The sequence below is a fragment of the Haliaeetus leucocephalus genome, unplaced genomic scaffold (genome assembly GCF_000737465.1).
Source record: "Haliaeetus leucocephalus isolate CR32 unplaced genomic scaffold, Haliaeetus_leucocephalus-4.0 Scaffold473, whole genome shotgun sequence".
Taxonomy (NCBI): domain Eukaryota; kingdom Metazoa; phylum Chordata; class Aves; order Accipitriformes; family Accipitridae; genus Haliaeetus; species Haliaeetus leucocephalus.
The window spans coordinates 1,403,115-1,424,060 of record NW_010972909.1 but is presented as its reverse complement, the minus strand read 5'-3'; positions in this window follow the sequence as shown (position 1 = coordinate 1,424,060).

Sequence of the window (20,946 nt, the reverse complement as noted above, 5' to 3'; positions counted from 1 at the left end):
TTCTGATTCTCTCCCCCATCCCACTGGGGGGGCTTAATTGCCGCCTGGGGTTAAACCACGACATAATGTGCTGTACTTTTGCAGTGCCTTCCCTCTAGAGTTTCAAAGGGTTCACAATGAATTACACCTGCATTCACCCCACAGAAAGCATTACTTATCCTCATTTTACAAGTATTCACTCTAACACAGGGATTAATGCCAATTTTTTCTATGACTTGTCTGGATGAAGTGGACAATTTGTGCATGATTCAGAGTCACTGGGTTCTTTGGGAGTCCCTTAGAATGATTTTTTCCTATTGTAAAAGCCACAATCCAGGCTATGACAATATCCCAAACTGTACATCCTTCAGAGCAAAGACGCCAGCTGGGTTTCCTGCTACTTTCTGATACCGACACTGGTATTGCGGTCATGTTGCCTGGGGGTTGATGCTGCTGTTGAGGACAGTAATGAAAAGGCAGATAGGCATCTTACCTTGTGTTAGCTCTATAACATAGGGGCTGGGCTGCTTTGCTTTTCAAGCAAGTATTCTTGTCTGCTTTCCTGTATTTCATTCTCTATCAGTAACCAAGTTGCATCCAACAGCGCTGCCTGAGCACATGTATCATCACGAGTAGCACATAAGGCCCAGACTTGCCCAAGCAGATAATTTTCTGCAAATTAACGTTAGAGATTTTATGAGACTACTGAGGTGGAGACTTCTTGCGGCATGTTGTGTCTGCATCCCTCCACTACCTCACTAGCCAGTGAAAGGAGGAGAGAGAAGCAGATACCAAATGGAGAAGCAACTTTCCTACACTGACAAGCAAGGGATGTGGCAGGAGCAGGACTATGGTCTCCAGAAAACTAACCTCCCGTGCCTAAACTCCTAGTCTTAGTATTGTGAGCTCCTCAAGAGTGGGATGTGGTAATGCACTGAAATAGGCAACACCGTCTGACACAGACACCTCTTTCCTCACCCCAACATTAGTGTTGTGCCTTCACTGCTCTGGTAACCCTTCCAGGGCAACTTGGAAAAGCCGTCTAGGTGCAAATGCCACCTAGGTTTGCACAGCAGGTTGGGAGCAGGGCTGGGATTTACCTCAAACCCAGTGACATGACCATCTGCCTGTTCCCCCCCCTTCAAATAAAAGTTTCGTCCCTACATGCTGGCCCCGACAGGTTTCTATATTTATCCATTCTTATTTTAGGAGGCCTGCAGGAGAAACGTATAGATTACAGATGTGGCGCTCCTTGTTCTAGCTAAGGTTTCCAATAGGGATAGTTGTTTTGGGACAGAATCCCAGCCGACAGTCATTTGCTGTTCGCCTGCCAAAGGGGACTGCAAGCATTGCCAATGCTCTGCTTGACTTAGATTGAACAGTTCACAGCCTCTGAGGAAGGGGAGGAAAATTCCATCGTGAAATAGCTGATTTAAAGTGCTGTATCCCACAGCGACAGTAAAGAGTGTTTGCTAATACTAATGCAGCTTTCAGAAAGAGACTTTAAGTTCAGCTTTCAAAACGTGTTTCTGCTTGGGAGAGGGCCCACATTAAACCCCTCCATCAGTTCAAAACTTCAGTTCAAAACGATTCTGATTTCGCAGCTGATGCCAGTTTTGCAAAATGTGACTGGTTACAGAGAGGAGGAGGAGGAGGAAGAGATTCTAGTAACGTATCCACCTCCTCTTCTCTACGTATGGAGCAAGGCATAGCTGCGAGCGTACAGGCCTGTCTCCCAGTCATCAGTGAGATTTTGCTTGTGTCAGAAATGGATATACAAGAGGAAGATAGGAAGTGACCCTGCAAAATGTAAAACTTTATTCAGAAATTTACTTGCAAGCAAAATTTGTGTTGTTTAATATGTTGATGATTAGCATATGTTCAAAACTCCTCTCTATCAAATGCAACTTTTGCAGATAATACAATATGTAGAGATGCTCCAAAAAAAAGCAAAAGCAAAGAACCAGAATGACAGTATCTATCAGAGACCCTGATAAAGATCATTTTCAAGATCATAAACTTCTTTCCATCAAAGGATGCTAAAAAAGGAAATCATTCTATCCAGAGTTTTTGATCCTACAGAACGATCTTAGTTTGCAGGGGTTAAATAGTCACAGCATTTTTATGTGTTTACATCTGATAACTCCCAGTAGAGATAAACATATTTAGTGCTTGAATGTAAGTTAACACTGGACATCTTAAACGTATTACAAGAGATTCATCAGAAAGGACATTAAAGACTATTATTAGCCCCAGCTGCAAATATCCATCACGAAGGAATGGCTCTATGTGAGTTAATTGCCTTCAAAATGGTAGGCCTTATTTAAAACCCTTTTCAGTGGATGTCTTTCCACTGATTTCAGCAGCCTTTGGGTCAAGCCTTCTTTTATTAGAAAGACATTTAATTTAATAGTGAGAGGAAGGACTGAAAAGCCAGACACCAACATTTCCTTTGCCTTCTCATGACAGGCAAGGTTAGTCAGTGTAATCAGCAATTGAGATTTGGAACATCTTAACCAATGTAACCTGGACATCAGCTGCAGGAAAACGTCTTTGGTAAAAGATCAAACTAAATGGGTCAGAACTTCAGATGGAGAACAGGGGCTTATTCCAGTTTCCACTAAAACCAGCTGAAAAATTTCTACATACTTTAACTAGCACTGCTACTAGCTGTTCCTTCTCTGTTAAAAGCAATGGAAATTTTGCTACTGACTTCAATTAGGGGAGAACTAAAGCTGTGTGACTTGGTATAATTATACAGATAGACGTTTCAAAAGGAAACAAGGATCAGATAGCTACATGAGCTACATCTGGTTTTGAAAGGGCAACCCTATGTGAAGTGGAGAAGGATTATGAGTATTACAAGTTTTTTTGATACAGAACTCCCAAGTGTATGCCTAATTTAGCACTCTAACTTCCCTGTGATTAAGTTAGACTGATATCAATGAAGAGAAATCAATTTTTTTCCTAGTGATAAGCTAATAGATACAAGAAATATGATGTCTAATGGAAACAATGTGGAAAGGCCACAAAAGCTACATCAAATATTGATACTTTTTTTTTTTTTTTTTACTAACAAGATGTGGCCAGTCAGCTATTACATTAGTCAGCTTACCTCTATATTGCATCCTTCCATGATATGACTTAAGTAAGTAAATTTAAATTTCCCAGTATCCCCAAAAAGCAGGAAAATCAAATGATAGATTAGGCCCAAGTGGCCTACCAATTTATGCTTGAACACATGGCTGCACCAAAACCAGAGAATCACGGTAGCAAAAGTCATCAGCAGCCTGTCAGAGAAGAATTTTGTAGGAGAGGAGATCTGTGATTAAAGGCTGCAGAATTCATCCCCCCCTCCAGGGATGCGGCACAGCTGGGTCAGAAATCACATCCCTCCAGAAACTGGGGGGTCAGGAGCTGGGAAAAAGAGGCAAGTCTGTCCATATTGAATGGGAAAACCCCCAAAAGAACGGCCTGTACAAAACTGTGTTTAAATAAGTAGGAAAGGAAAGACAGCCAGGTGGCTTATGAGATGGATGATACTTTAACTTTAGGCTCATCTTTCAAATTCAGCTTGGGCTGTTAGTGATTGAAACTTGTTATGAGGGTTTTTCTTTTACATTTAGGCTACTTCTTAATAACTAAGTGGCCACCCCAGAGGATCAGTGCTGCCTTTTATCAGTATGACAGTCTCAAAATGGGAATAGTGGCAAACATTTTCAGAAGATACCAGCCTGTCTGGGATACCCTAATTACACTGAATAGCCCAGAAGCTCCCACTAAGTTCGAAAGTAATGCTTCATGCCAGGTAAGGGGAGGAATTTGGCCCTTGCTTTTCTGGGTTAACAGGCTGAGTAATTCACAGTTTCAGTCTGTCATTCATAACTAGTACAGATGGTTTATCTGGAAGGAAGGATGGAAATGCTGTCTGCCGTTGACTGCAAGTAACACAAATGGACACATCTAACTGGCATGTTATCACTCTACAGTGCTTTCTAGGTCTGGCGTATGCGCTTTCATATCTTATGACAGTTTGGGGCTGATGTTTCATATTCTTGTAAAATATCAAGTTACATTAGGTCAGTAGTCCCATGTGCTACAGTAAAAGACACTGACACTAAATGAATATGGTATAGAAACATTTTCAGTTGTTCTTTTTCCCCGGAACCACTGCCTGGCTCTTAGCTTTCTAAAAAATAATCTGTGTTGAGACACTATAAGGTGGAAAGGAGAGTAATAACAACAGTCATGCAAAAATGTTAAGAAACTTTAATGACTTGTGAAAACATATAATTAGGGATTTGCAGCCCACCCAGGAAATTTTGCATGTTGAATTACCACACTACTCAAAGTATGTATTTTAATTGCTGGGTGAAGTGCATACATGTAAGCCAAACCGTTGAAAGAGCAGCTGCAGCAGTGTTACCACAATGATATGCAAGCCACAAATCCTGCTGTTGAAATAGGTTATTCACAAACTGCTTCTATGACATCCTCTGTCTGTGAAGTTAGTTGGGCTTTAGGGAAAAAAAAGAACATCTGATGTTCTGTTTTACCTTCTCAGCATTAACTCACTGACATTAAACAGATATTTATTACATTGTGGTTTTAACATTTTAAATCTTCACATATTTCCTATCCATTTATAGCCATTGTGTAGGGATGATGCTGTAAAAAAGCCGTCACCTCACTGATAATGTCACGAGCCGAGCATGTAATCACCTTTCAGGGGGAGCCTCAGTGAATCACAGAGGGTCTGACCCTGGTTCACAGAATAATTCAGGTTGGAAGGGACCTCAGTCCAACCTCCTGCTCAATGCAGGGACAACTACGAGGTCAGACCAGGTTGGTCAGGGCTTCACCCAGCTGAGTCCTGAAAGCTGCCGAGCATGGAGGCTGCACAGCCTCTCTGTCAAGCCTCTTCCACTGCTGGACTTGCGTCCTGGTGAAAAAGTGGGGGTTTTATATCCAGCACGAACATCTCTTGTTTCAACTTAGGTCCTTTGTCTCTCATCCTCCTACCACGCACAACTGCAAACAGCCTGGCTCTATCTTCTTGATAATTTTCTTGTGGGTAGTGGAAGGCCCTCAGTTCCCCCTGAAGCCATCTCTTCTCCAGGCTGAAGAATTCCAGTTCCCTCAGCATCTCCTCACCAGCCAAGTGCTCTAGCCCCAAGCCATCCTGGTGGTCCTCCACTGAACTCGCTTCCTTTTATTGACGCCTTTCTTATATTGGAAGGGGTGGGTAAAACAGTATTATAAGTGCAGTCTAACAAATGCTGGGTAAAGGAAGATGGTAACTTCCCTCAACTACTGCCTGTGCTCCCGTTAATAGAGCCAAGGATGCTGTTAGCCATCGTCTCTGCCAGGGCACGGGACTGGCTTGTGCTCAGCTTGCTGTCTGCCAAGACCCCCAGGACCGTTCCTGCAGAGCTGCTCCCCAGCCTGTATCACTGCAGGGGGATTCTTCCTGCCCGAGTACAGGACTTCATGTTTATTCCTGTAGAATTTTGTAGGGTTCCCGTTGACCCATTCCTCCACCCTGTCTAGGTCCCTCTGGATGGCAGTCCTGCCCTCAGGTGTATCAGTTGCTCCCTCCGATTTGGTGTCATCTCCAAACTTCGTAAACGTGCGCTCTACCACCTCCAGGTCACTGCTGTACAGGACTGGTCCCAGGAGAGACCCCTGTGGTGCTCCCCTTGTCACTCACCTCCTGCTAGAGTACAACCCATTAATCACTACCCTCTGAGCCTGACCATCCAAACATTTTCTTATGCAACTATTTGTCCACCCGTGCAGACCATAAAGCCCTAACTTGGGTGTGACAACATTGTCATTCAACAACCAATGTTGAAAGGCGTTGCTAAAGTGAGATCCAGTGCTCTCCCCTCCTCCACAAATCCAGTGATTTTATCCTGGAAGTCAAGGAGATCGGTCGGGTATGATTTACCTGTTTGGTACTATCTCTTCTCTGCCTTTTTCAAAAAGAAAGGCAATTCAGCATGCTTACTATCAAGAAGAACTTCATACCTTCTCACAAAGCTGTACTTTTACCACCACAGAATTTAAAATACGCAATGATTTATAAGTAAAACACACTTCAGAGCTCTAGAGAGGGCCACCAGCAGTGAAGCAATGACTAATGCCTGTAAGTAAGACCATGGCCTTGACATGCTTAAGAACCAAGGAACCGTGGAAATCGGTAGCTACATACAGACTAATAAATTCAGTGCCTGAGCTGTTCGTGTGCCCTGGGACAGGACTGACTGTGCCGTTAGCACATTCACTGGCGCTGCTTGGCCTGGGCCAACTAAAACTCTTCCAAGTAATTCCTGGCCACAATTTGGCAGCTGAAATGTCCCAGGGACTGCTCCCAATAGGCAACTGGCATGCAAACATCCTGGTTTAGGGACCGGGAGTTTACTAATGTAAATGTGGGCTGTTCCAGGCCGACTGGCCCCTAAACCCAGGACATTCCCGGACATGTTTAATCAGCTCTTATATACTGAGCCACTGCAAGTTTTTTCCCAATTCAACTGGTTCACATGTGACTCTGTCCTGATCAATGTGTGCCTCTTTCACTCATGAAGATTTAAAACCTAAGAATCAGTTGCATATCACTTTTTTTTTTTGAAGACTCATGCTAATACAACCAAACCAATTCTTCTCCTGTGTGCATTTATGAAGGTGAAAGCTACTCCACAGATAATTTTCCAAGTAAGCTTGTACAGCAGCTGGTGTGATACTGTTTTATCACAAGCATGAATATGCACCATCATGTAGCATTTCTTTCCTTATCTGAACAGTATCACTAAAGTGATGACACCGAGGTCCTTTCAGAGAGTTAAATTCCTCCCTCACATATGAACATGACGTTCCCACAGTGCTAGAAAGCGTGAAGTAGTATGGTGAGAGAACTGGCTACTAAGATAGAGAAAAGTCACTTTCTCCAGTCAGATTGGGATGATTTTTCAGAGGCATAAGAGACACCCGACTCCCATTAAGGATGAATGACAATTAGCTATCCCTCCTCACGCAGTGCCCTGCAAGCACTAGAAAGGGGGATTCTGCATCCCTGCTAAGAAAAAACTCCAAATGGATGTGTCTAATGCAGGGCTTAGCAGGTTGCCCACCTCCAGGTGCATTCATTCGTACATATTCACTGGTTCTTGCAGCTGACCGGGACACGGTCGTACACTGACATCCCAACTATTCAGGAGATGCGTGCTCCTCCCCAGGAGGCAGAAGATCAGGGAACAGCTTGGAGCTGAAACCTACCTTTAGGTATAATTGAAGCATAATACCCAAGCTGGTGAGAGAAAGCCACAATGAGATCAGAGTTTTTGTATTGCATTAGTTTTGTTGATAGCTAAACAGTTCCACAGATGTGCTGAACCATGAAACACATAAACACGCAAGAGGAAAGACATATTTTGTCAGTAAACTTTATGTAAATGTAGCACAAACATGAAAACATCAGTAATGGGGTATGGCTTAAATGAAAACATGGTCAGTTTTCTGTGGACAAAACAGCCGGTTTGCTGTAATGTGAGACTTTTGGATTAAATGAGTAGTTTTTAGTTACCCCAATGAAAGTTCTCTTTTGACAGGACTGGTGAACTCTCTTCTGCATCAAGACGTGAGGAAGAGGAGAGAATTACAAGCTTTCAGTCATAACTTGTGTCCCACCGGGAGCTGCACAGTGAAACTGTGGGGTGCAGAGGTCCTCACGTCACCCCTGCCCAGGAGAGGACCATCACGGGCAGCAGCAGAACCCAGCCGTGCCCACGGAGACACCGCGTCCTGCGGGAACGGGCCGGTTCGTTGTGCTTGGTTTTCTTCCCACTATTCACTTTCTCTGCTGGCCCACCCTACCAAAGCAATCAGGCTCACAATAAAAAAACATCATGGCACTTCACTCCAGTGTAGATACGTCGTAGGCCTACAAATTGGACTAGGCTGTTATCAGTCAAACACAGATCTCCCAAGTACATAACACTTACTTCTATCTTCATTCAAGAACTCCTCCAAATCTATCTGCCTGTCTCGTCAGCTTACAATGACGACTCACTGATTACGTTAATGAAACATGAGAGGGCTCCATCAGTTCATGAACAACTAGGAAACAGCAACTGAATACAAAGACATTTTCCATCGGGTTTTTTTGTTTGGTTTTTTTTGTTTGTTTTTGGTGTTTTGTTTTTGTCAACAGAACAGTCAGGTTTGCATTATGGTGCCTGCTTCCATGACAGAAAGGTCAGACTGGGAAGCGTCCTCCAGGTTTTTAATCAGTCTCCTGATCCCAGATGTGCCAGGACAGCTGTTTTTGCAACCTTCATGATGGACAAAATCACAGGTGTTGAGGGAGGACTGAGACTTCTCCTGAGTTTAGCCTTGTCAGAAAAGCTTTTGGGGCTGGACAAGACACTGATTTTATACTAAGATAATTGGTTTTGTACAAAGATAGCAGTGGTTCCATCTGTTCTCAGGAAACTAAGACTCTCTGGGGTCTGTGACTCCCAGGTTGCAGCTCTCCTTCCGAGGGAGACTGCAGGATGAAGCACAAGGGGAAAGTTGATCAGCTGGACACAGGACAAAAAAGAATCTCTCTCTGCAGTAATGATGGTACAGCTTTCAGTCCAGTAATGCAAAAGCCCAGAAGAGGAGCAGGATGCCAAACACCTTATTAATGTGGCCAAAATGAAGCTTCAGCTCAGTTATCTGTAGATGTTCCCACACCCATAATATAACAGCTGTTTGTAAACAGAATATCCAGCCATAAGTACTCAGGAAATATGTCACCTACCCTGAATTTTATTTGTGTTTATATCTGCTGCAGATATTTTTGCTGGAGTTCTAATAGATTCATACTTCTGGCTGCTCAAAGCACATGGACTTTACTTTGCATTGGCAAAGCACAGGCAAAAAAATCAAGCCTAGGAAAGAGCATCTAATTCTATTCCTTAACTTTTGTCATGATACCATCTAAAATAACCGTTGTGAGTGTTTAAATTTGGGTATGTGTATATACATTTGCTTATTTGCAAATGTGTATGGAAAAATACGAGGCAGAAGTGTCTTTGTCCTTCCATCAACTACAAAGGGAGTTTAGATGGTGAGATCATCTGTCAACATCTATCCCATAAATGTTTAAATATAGACAGATGAGAGTGTCATTGATTATCTGGTTCCTTTATGCTGTAGATTGGAGACTAGATGAATAGCGGTTTACCAGGAGAAGCATGAACCCAGGCACTAAGATGGCAGTTGCATCCAGTCAACGCAGAGCTGGAAAACTGTCTTTATGCTTAGTCAGCAAGTAGCAGGGAAGTGAGGGGTGGATTTTGTTGGATGTGGTATCCTTCCTTTTCTATCCTGAACTGTTGCATTGCACTGTCCCCTTGTATAGGCTGTGCAAATTCTTTGTGTGGTTTGAGTTCTCTGAATTTTTAAAAGTGTTGTATAAATGGTAATTAATAATAAAAAAAAAGGGAGCGCAAAAAAAGAGCGTGCTCTAAAGCTCATAGAAGCCTGTGTGCAGATATCAGTGACTTCAGAGGGCTCTGCATCAGGCCCTATGCCTTTAATTCTGTTTGAAGTGAGAACATAAATCTGAAATGTTTTACAAAAATAAAACTTCCTATGCCAATGTAACAAAACTTCTAACATATGCCTGCTCAGGAAGTTGAGCTCTTTGTGGGACCAAATTAACAACTTCTATCCCTGAATGAGATAAAACTGAACAGAAACTCCTTGTGGAAGACTTTCCAACTATTTATTAAAAGCACACAGAGCTGATATAATATTATTCTGTTCCAATTCATTCTTTCTCCAGACTACTGCACTTTTTTGTTGGGCCAACGCATTTTCCAGGACTGGCCTTTTCCTTGCTCTTTTCCTGTGCTGGCATCTTTTGGAGGTCTGTTTCCTTCATGCTACAGCACTACACAGCTGCCCTCAGGAACATCAGATCTTGCAAATCCCATGTTAAACTCCATTGGTAAATGACACCAGCCTTCATGGAGTTTAAATTATTTGGAGATATCAAGAACGATGTGCTGGACAATTCTACGGAGCAAAATGAAGCTAGATGCCTGGTTCATATCATGCTCATATAAAGTCAGTATTCGCTGGCTTCAGGTGATTTCTCAGTAATAGGACTACAAATGGATTAGCAGTATATCTGTGATGTCTCAGAGTTTTACAGTGGCATCATCCACATATAAACCTACAGACCAAGATCTGCAAGTAAAAGTATTCAGACTGCATCTACGAAGGCAACAATTTAAACATTTTTGCTCATTCTCCGTTTGCCCATCTGGAATAAAATGTCTGAGGACGAAGACATTGGAAATTTCATCTGTAGAGACATTTTAAGTACAGAACCCCTAACTATAAAACAATCCAGTTTTCCCCTTATAAAAATACACTTTCACATATCCTCCACCTCCTTGAAGTCCATCTATGTAATAGTTTTTACCACATCAGAAAATAATTTTTAAACACTGATAAAAAAAAGTGGTTCCAACTAATACAGTTGTTCTGGCCACCACAGAAAGAGCAATTTTCCTGCTAGTACTTCCACAGCATTCCCCCCTCCACCCCCAAAACCCACAGTGGGATCACTGTATGTTTAATTGTGGTGTAGCCTATAAAGCACAGACACAGAACAAGAAAGGGCAAAGAAAAAAGGGAGCAAGGAACTGTTTGAAGAGAGGGAGACCATAAAATCATTGCCTCTGCAGCTTAAAGATGTAGCAACCCGTTTTGCTGTAGCAACCCAAAGCTCCAGGGCAACTTGGGGTACCTGAAGGTATGTGTGGACTGATGGTGATTACTAGTAATTTTTGTGTTCCTGAAAAGGATATAGCACAAGAGCTATGCATTACTACAAAGCTGATGTTGCTGAAGAAAGTATCATGATTTGGTAAAAATATGCTAAATAAGTCTTTATTAAATATGTTTTTGTTTTATTATATTAATTATATTTTTTATTATTATTATTAAATATGTATTTAAGTATTTCCAGTCCTCGGTGCTTACAAAAATCACAGGCTTTTCTAGAAGGAAAAATTATATTTGTAACTTTGAGATTATTGGGGGGGGAAGAGGGACATTTGGGATCTTCTTTCAGATGTTAGATTTCATATGCCCAACTTTCCTCTATAATCAAGAATGGTTAAGTCATGAAAACTGCAATTCTGCTTTCAGAACAAAGTTTCTTTCACAGGAGACGCAGAAAACCATTAAGTGTAAGACCATCAGAACCAACACTGAGTATTTTTGGTTGCTTTTTTCAAGTCTTCATCATAGGGTTTTCATTTTTTATTGTACTTTATTTTAGCCAACCACAATGTCACCTAAAATGTTCCTCAAATGCATGTCATTGTTTTCTGCCTTTCTATATTCTTAACGAGTCAACTGATCTTGCTTTCGTTGGGTTTTACCGAGTAGGGGGAAGTGCTTCTGACTACCAGTCCCTCTAGTCTAGAAGACTGACTGCACTAGGTAACTTCTAAATACAGGCAACAGTTGGCTTGTAGAGAGTTACGTGGAAATTGTATAATTACGTACAAGAAACATGAGGGGAAGAAAGCACACAAATCTGCTTCTCTGCAGTCATAATTTTGTTGAAAGTCAACCGAGGGAACAATTCCAAATTGCCATCTATCTTTTTTGCTGCCTCTGCATCAGAAGTAGATCAGGTACTGCCTGCTGGGGAGAATATACAGCAAAAGGTTTAATTCTACTACTACTACTACTAATAAATAACTTATGCTACTGTAACACAAACTGAAGGAGGCTAAAACGAGAGCAGCACATGGCAATCATGCTCCTTGAAGTTTGGCTTGTTCAGGCAATCACAAGGGCTAAAAAACAGAGGAGAAGGCTGGGCTATCACATGTCAGTGACCACCCCAGACACCAAATCTACTGCAGAGCATCTTCAGGTACTGCTGCTTTTAGCTGTTAACACACTCCCAGCAGAGTGCCATCGGTGAGATAATTTTACCTGCTCAGAATAAACAATCTTTTGGTGTGCATGTGGTTACACACGCACTGGCAGAAACTTGCAATAAATCTTGGGTAATGAACTAAATGATAATTTCTGTGTATAAAGGATTTTAAAAAATAAAATCCACATTTAGAAAAGTAAATGTAATACTAGGTACTTAAAGTTAAGCATCCTTTAAGAAGGAAATAATCATGGCTTCAGTTTTCCTGCCCATAAAATGGGGGTAAGGTTACATAGCCATTTTCTAAATTACTACAGGATGTTTAGATGGGAGCCTCTACATTAGGGCACGATAGTGCTATTTTCAATCTCTCTCCACACAATATTAAGTGCAATGCTTCCAAAAACATGCCCTGTCTACACTGCTGCATAGTCAAGTCTGATTTTAAAAAAATAAAGGAGAGTGAGTGATCAAGCACACATTACAGCTGTGCCACTGGGTCAGTAAGTGAGAAGTTAAAATAAGAAGTTCATTCAATAAAATATTGATTCTGGAAACAGATTACAGGAAATCATACCGTACCACTAACTTAATTTATGAGTATTTATATTGCAGGAATTATACCAATATATCAAACACAATGCCTTCAACCTTAGTTCAAAAGAGAATTTTATCTCTAAGCTTTAACAACAGGGCTGAAAATAATTCAGATTATATGGGCAGCATTTTAGCAGCCCATTTTCATCTTCTTTAAAAGCAACACTCTAATGCATGATGGTTAAGGATCAAGTTGGGATTATGTGGAGAATGTTAAACATATACCAAATAATACATCTGTTTTGAATAAAAGATGTTGCATAGAGTTCCAGTTCATTTTTTTCAACTCTTTGCTGTACGTGTTGTAGCTGCTAAGTGAAACCACGCATCAGATAAATACATCACTTCAGCAACAGATTGCTGATCAATTGTCTGACATGTTCTGAAATATGTGGGTTAAAAATACTTGGGGGCAAAGGCTTTTCTAGTTTGGAAAAAAAACTGTTTCATGTTCTCTTGCGGTTCATTCTTCCATCTCTGAGCTTCTAGGAGTGCTAACATTTCTCTAGGCTGGTGCTAGATCATTTCCTCCATGGTGGGAAAGCAGCAGACCTTATACCATGTTCTCTGCCCATTTACAAAAGCTAGTCTGACTGCAGTCAGACTTGATGACCTGTCAGTCTCCAGCCAACAAACAGGTTGCTCCCAATAAGAGAACCACTAATATACTCTGTTTGATTGCTGTATCTTACAACTTGAATATCGTTTTGAAGCAACTCGTTTTTCAGAAAATTCATTCAGAAATTCTGATACTTGGATTTATTTTTTTTAAATCAATTGAAATAGGAAACTGAAAACTTTCCATAGTGGTTTGTCAAAAGTACTACCTTTGACTCACTAAGAATTTCATTTCAATAACGTCAAAACATTACACTATAACATATTGATGTTAAATATCTACATTATCAAATCTGTATGATAACAGTATCAATAACTAGCATGACTGGTTACTAACATTCAAACAAAAATAGCTTTGATACTCCAATACTTTCACTGAAATGGCTGTTTAGCACTTTTCCTGGTCCTTGCAGAGGGCAACCAAAGAAGACCCCACCTGGCATCAGGGCTGCTTGCCCCGGGGGACCATTTCTTTCTCTGCCCCGCTTTCCCTGTAGGCTCCAGACCTGCTACCCACCTCCCTGGGCACATCCACGAGGAAGCGCGGACCTTCGTCTCAGGGGCAGATGTGAAAACTACAAGTGACAGCCCAATGCATGCTTCTCTGGTGGGAAGAGAGGGCCTCTCTATAACATCGGAGAAGGATTCCACCGGGCCCCTGGCCAAGACCCTCCTGAGGACGGGCCAAAGGCAACAACTGCCCCAGCAGTGTGGGCTGCTGAGAAAGCTCTGCCACCACTTCCATCCCCCCCAGCCAGTCCCTAATAGCGATGGTCTGTGGGCTGGTGGGACTGCATTTCGTGGGACTGAGTGGATCCCGTGCTGCTCACCCAGCACACCGCGTGAGCGGCAACTGCACATCCCACAACGTACTCTAGAAGACGAGGGACACTTTGAATCCCACAATCTTCTGTCTTGGGTAACTCCTGTGCGAGAGTAACCCAGAGCAGACCCTGAAGTGCTCCTCTGCCTCATGAGCCTCCCCAGCCACTTCCCACCCAGCGCTACTGTAAGCCCCAGCGATGTCTGGCCAGCGTGCCTCCACACTGTGCCCGCAAAACTGTGGCACAGGCTCATATTCCTCTCACTCACTTTTCCAGCAACTAGACCACAAAGTGACTGCCCCTCTTGCCGTCACAAGAGGCTGTCCCTTTTACCATCACGCAACTGGTGAGGAACCCTGGTTGGCCAGCTTGTACTCCAAGCTACAAGCAATTTGGTCCACTGGGGACATGAGTTGGAAACTTCTTTGTGGAGCAGTAGATGTGGACATGCTCACAGGGCTGACCCACATCACTTCCCAATACAAGGGAAAATGGGTGCACGTGAACACGGTGTGTGCTAGGCTGCAGCCACTCTTCTGGTTCCTCCAGAACTTCTTACTGAATTTCTGGCAGCATTCCTCATCTTTTCTCATTCTTCATACCCTCCCCATCTGCAGCCTTACCTCCTTGTCCTTAGAGGAGCTCTCTGTCAGCCTCCTCCAGAGGCAGAGGAGGAAGGCATTTAGATCTGGATTTCCTAATGAGGAAAAACCAGTAGAAACAGCTGCCCTACAAAGGCCTAGAGTCTAAGAACAGTGCAATTATACAAATACTTGCCCTGAATACTCATCCAGCCTCCAACTGACTCCACTCAGGAACCAGAGGTATTTTCTATGTATTGAGTAATTTAAACTCTATTTGATAACCTCTACTCATACTGGGAAAAAAACTGAACAACCAATCCCTCTTCAGCTTCTTCACTCCACTCACGCCTATTGTATCATCGTTCAGTGACTTCTTTTCCGTGCTGAAGTGCACTGGACAAATAATTTTGGTAACCAAACAAGTCCATATACACTAAAAGGTTCTGGAGCTGCCAGCTCCCAGGAACTCAACTATTCCTACATCAACAGGTATCAGAGGCAGAAAGCTTAGTAAAAATACAATCATCACCTGTCACCCAGACTGATCCTGGGCCGACCTTTGAATATTTCCTCACTGGTGTAATTCTCTGCGGTTTACTGATAACCTAAGGCAGATGCATGTGATGACAGAAGAAATACTTTGAACCTGATATACTGCTGGGTTATGGTTTTGTGCAGTCCTTTTGCAGTGACTGTGAAGCAGGCAGAGAGAGTTCTTGCTCACTGTAGTATCTGCTAAGCACCAGGGCCATTTACAGTCCCACTGGGATCTGGCTGAAGACCCAGCTCCTTTCTACTACACAGAGCAATCCTCCTAGGGCAGACTCTTTAGCATAAGAAAGCTGCTAGTGCAAAAATACTGTGTTTCTGAGGCAAAGAAAACCTAGTCACATCGGCAGATGTTCCTGCAGCCAGTGGAAACTGGCACAGATAAGAAATGTAACTTCCAGGGGGAAAAAAAAATTGATTTATGGAGTGGGAAGTTTTCAAAGGGGCTCTTGCAGTCCAAAGGGACACCTACTACCAGCCCTGCCAATGACTCTTGCTGTGTTCTCAGCATCCCATTCTCAGTATCTTTGTCTCCTCTTTGCTCTCGTGCAAGGTACATCTCAACTACTGGCCTAAGTAAGCTTCAGACTAGGATCCGTCTACAGTTACAGTCACCGTGAGCATCACACCAGCACAGCCACGACAGCGAAGCTCTGCAGCATGGGTGCAAGGTTTGCCAACCGAAGGAGATTTTGCACCATTGTAGTTACACTAGGCTCTGAACCCTACAAGTTAATCTGGCAGCAGCTTTCTCCTGGCAGCACAGCTGTGTCCACACCAGGAACTTTGCTGGCTGAGCTCCACTGAGCAGGTGGGATTTTTTTTATTTTTTTTTTTTCCAAACACAGGCTAACATCATTGTGTGAGCAAAACTTTCTAATGTAGGACTGGTCCTAAAAAGAACATCTCCAACATCTCTGATGTAAAAAGCTCTGTTACCTCTGCATGTATCAAGCTGTCTTGTCCCTCAACTCCAACTATAAAAAAACCAAATTTGTGTCCTCCAAAAAAGGAGGTGGGAAGACCAGTGATGCTTACGGATCACAGGAACGACAGAACTGCTTTACTAGTTTTTCTGTGGCAGCAGCATTTGATTGCTGCACTAAAAAGGCAATCAGTGAAGCTTTTTGCTACTGCTGGTACGTTAGGGACACAGGATCATGATGCACATTAGAGCAGAATCAGCTTCAGCTTTGGAAAGCAGAGAAAACACACCCACTTATTTTAGAACCTGTCAGACCACTGCCATGCAAAGTCTTTTTTTAAAAAGGGGTTTAGTTAATTTGTTTGATTACTGGGCTTACAGATGTCCTACTTTCAATTCTAGTAAAGGGATAGGAAAAATACACAAAATTAATATGCATTTAGAAATTAATCAACACATTGAACATTAATGCCAGATAATCTGTTTACGTGTTGATATTTAGTATCTTTTTGCTATAGGACCTCATTAGCCTTGTCAGAAAAAAACCCTCTTTGTATAAAGCTCCTCAGAAAAATAACGTAAGCTGGAGATCTTACACAGTTTGATAAATAGCTTTGAGTAGGAAACAAAGTGATGTGAAAGGGCTTTTCATGTGCCTTCTGTTAGTAATGACAGTTTGCTCTTCCTTATAGTTACATGTGGGTTACTTCAGTATTTCATTTTGAAAAGCCAAAGTATATCCAGCATACCTCAACTCCAGAGAGTCAGATAAAAAGATTAGTCAACAGAAAAGACAAAAAGAATAAGCAAGTAATGTGTCATCCCTATATACATGTCAGGCTCAGACCACTTTACCCATCCCTGTTTTGAACTGCTGTAAACAAGTGCATCCTCCACTATCCTCAAGCACCTTGTAGCCTTTTACAAATATTTTTTCTGGTTTACTTGATTTAAAAACAAAGCAATCTTCACTGAGAGAAATTCTGTAACTTGTGTGACAGATACCTTGAACCAAGACCAGTCAGACATTTTAAGTCAGGTGTCAAATAAAGAAAAAGAGTGCCAATGCAATATTAACACTGGTCATTTTATAAATTAGGAAGACAAAAAAGATCTTGAAAGGTAATATGAGACTCTTTGTATTCAGGTGGTATATTACTTGTCTTTGATTACTAAATATGTGTATTAACCTAATGATTGTTATTTTAAGTGAATAATCATTAAATGTACAGGATAAGTAGAGCATAAAGTCACATCCCTGTAAAAAGCCTATCTTTTGCATTTCCTGACTTAAAAAAAACACTTGAAAACTTGATAAACTTCATAAAATCTGCAATATGGTACATTAATAATAACTCAGTGTTATGTAAAGTTAAAATCTGCTGCCAAACTTTAAGGTTGCCAAGTTAACACTGACTTGCAGATAACCATTATCATGGTGGAGAGTTTTTCCTGGATAATAACTTATTCACTACAAATGCAGTTTTCACAAATCAAAGCAATCTTTAACTCATGTCAAATCTGGCAAACACATCTGAACATATTTTTTTTTCAGTGATGAAAGTGTGTTGGCTCTATTAATTCAGTAGATGAAGAGCATTCAAGAGCGTGACCCCACAGGGCAAAGGTTAAGGCATTTGCCTCTGAGTTAGGATATCTATTTTGCACTTTCTGTTCCAAATTCACTAAAGAGGAGATTTGACTATTTGGTTTTTAGTTCTCCAGGTAACTACTCACTGGGCTGCTAGTAAAAGGAGAGAGGAAAGGAGGGATAATGAAAATTACCATCTATTTATTCAGATACATTACTCACTCTCTTTACTTTCATTAAAAGTGGCCAGAAATACTTTGTATAAGACAGTTATGTTAATAGGCCATTATTAAAATGTTTGATCTTGGCTCTACCTGAACCAATGTTTAAAACCTCAGCATGGCTGCTGAAACCAAAACATCATTTACTCACCTCTTTTTTTTAAATCAGTACCTTAGTAATGCATTTTCCAGGTCTCTCTTCCTTCAGAAAAACCTGTCTTGCAGAACCCAGCCACGTACAGAGAAACAGAAAGCGGTCAGAGGCAGCCAGGATGCAAAAATCTCATTGCTATGCATATGCAGGGACAGGAAGCAGGAACAATGTTAAAAATCAGTAACTGAGAGAATTAATACAGAGCCTAGCTTTTACCACAAAGCACAGGTTGCAGGCGCTGTAGCCAACATATTCATTGCCTAGAAAAGCAGATTTTTATTGGTTAGAATGCTTCACTTCCATATGTAATACCAAAAAAAATACGGTCAGCATCTGAACTGCCTGGACCAGGTAAATGGTGATGGTTCAGACTCTGACCACCCGCCTTGGCTGAGATCAGCCTCCCCGAGTGCTCCTTCCTCAGATGCATTTAGAATTAATCCCACATGATCCAGATTAGAGGGAGCGGAAACCCAGATTAGATACCACTCCCATTTAAAAAAATTATATTAGTATATTTTAGAGGTTTCTAAGATAGTCCAAGTCCATTTAACTGACCTAAGAATGTTAAAGAAATTGCAGCAAGTAACAAAGAAGGGACCTAGCTGGGAACCTGTTTTTTCAGGGTTTGGGGATACCTTATTCATTTTACTTTTTTTTTTTTCTTTTACAAGTTTCCTGGTTTAGACCTTTTAAGAAAAAGCTGTCTTTAAGATGTTAAAAAAAAAAAAATCTTCTCAAGAATCGGCAATACTCTCTAGGGGTTATTTTAGGCAATTCTAATTCTACAGTTTCCTCTTCACATGGGATAAGGATCTTGGATAGTGTCAGAGATTCAGTATGTGCACAAAATCTTGGCCCTGGAACATTAAGTTGTCATAGCTACTTTGGATGGTTTCTAAACACGACCAAATCCTCCACAGGATCCTTCCCAAGTTTAAAGGGATCTTCTGCAAAAGCTGGTTCCAAGTGTTTCAAAACAAGTCTCACTGTTTTGCCTCTATGTATCTGTACAACTAATACAAAGAAAAGCATTCACTAAATCAATGACAAGGCAAGTTTAAAAATAAAAAACTAAATAAAAGGAGTCCAGGACTGCTTAAGAGCAGTGTTCCTCAGGCTTCAACGGGGCATTTTCATGGTCTGCAGGGGACTTCTCTTTAAAAAACAAGAGTTTGCAAGACTGTGTGTGTAACACAGTTTTTCAGCTAGAAAGTTTGTCATTGTTCTTTTGAAAATACACATTTTAAAAAAAATTATAAGGAAAAGGGTGAGAGACTACAGACCAACTAAGAGAAAGCTCATCTTCTGAGAACAGAAGAAAACGGTCCAATTCTTAGATGCAGACTATACAATAAATTCTGGTTTGCTCACAGCAGTGTAAAACTGGAATAAATTCACCAACAGCAGAGAAGCTGAGCTGGAATTAGAACAGCTGAGAGCAAAGCTAGGCCTTTAGTTTTACATTTTGTTCAGCTCTCCTACAACTTGAGAAGAATCATAAATCAGCAGCTCATTGTCTCTGGAAATATATGGAAAACTAAGTAATTTTCTTCTGGGCCTAAAGATGGAAGAATGGTTTAATTACCTTTAGCATCAAAGCAATAATCTTGATTTGAAGGTACAGTTATACTTTAGAATATGGCATTATAAACCCTCTGACACAGGAAAAAGCAACATTTTCCAAACTGTATTTTATCCTAGATCTTCAGGTTAGTCTCTATTCTTTTCCATTGTCAATGCAAGACACAAGAGCAGAATAAATTGTGAACTTGAACTGTTAAAAGAAGAACAGAGATTGTTGATTCCAAAGGTAACTACAGGGTATGTTCATAGCAGAGAAGATAAAAAGGGAAATCTAGTAAATGGAAATCGGTTTGGAACAAGCTCTTCAGTGAGGACTATTGCCATAAAATGCTGCTATTGAAATACAACAACAAAAAAACCAAAACCAAAACAACCCAGCTTAGTAGGTTAGGTCTGCTTTGAGTAGGAGGTTGGACCAGATGATCTCCAAAGTTCCTTCCAACCTAAATCATTCCATGATTCCAAACAAACTGGACTTTTCCTTGTAAACATATTTGTTCAAGAGATGAAAAGAGATTTAAAAAAAAATATATTGATTGGATAGGTAGTTACGACTATAGTAAAACTTACAAATAGCCACTTACAAATAGCAAAAATATTACTTCCTCAGGAATACAAAAAATAACGACCTTATGGTTTGATCATTCAAGTAAAGTCTGGTCAGAGAAAAATGTAGTGTATGACTCTTTTAGCATTTTCCCTAAGCTTTCCCACTGATGGAGCACAACTTTTTGGTCATGTATATCGCTGCTTCTCTCTCAGTTGCAGTCCTCTTGTTGCATTCCAAAAGACCCAAGGAAACAATATTGTTGAATACAAAATTTTATGAATGTTATACAGTAAAGACCTGTTGGAAAATGTTTCAGTGTATAACTTCTAGGAAATTTAGTTTTAATGTGGGATATGCATCACTCATGAACAGGGCACTTAATTTTTATTGCCTTGTTGGTTAAGTTAATTACGTTATAACTGCTAGCAATTTTTCATCAAAACAGGAGGCTGTTTTACCATATTTTTTACCTTTTACTCCACTGGAGTGCACTGGAAAATATCACAAATGTAGACAGAGGAGCATTGTTAAATGGTGGTATTTGTGCTTGTAAGTTCAACCTAAAATAAAGTTGCTATAAACCAACAATAAAATGGAATACAAGGCTCACATTAAGGTAAAGGAGTGGAATTTGCCACAGTGAAGTAATGAAAAGAGGAAAACTTTGGCAGCTTTAGCTTCAGATGTACATCAGGTGAAAAACAAGTAATATGTAACATTTTTTGTATTGATTCTCCTATTGCACTCGTGTTACTTGACAGTGCTTTGGGGTTCCAGTTGTGCATACGAACATTGTTAGGCAAGGTACTAA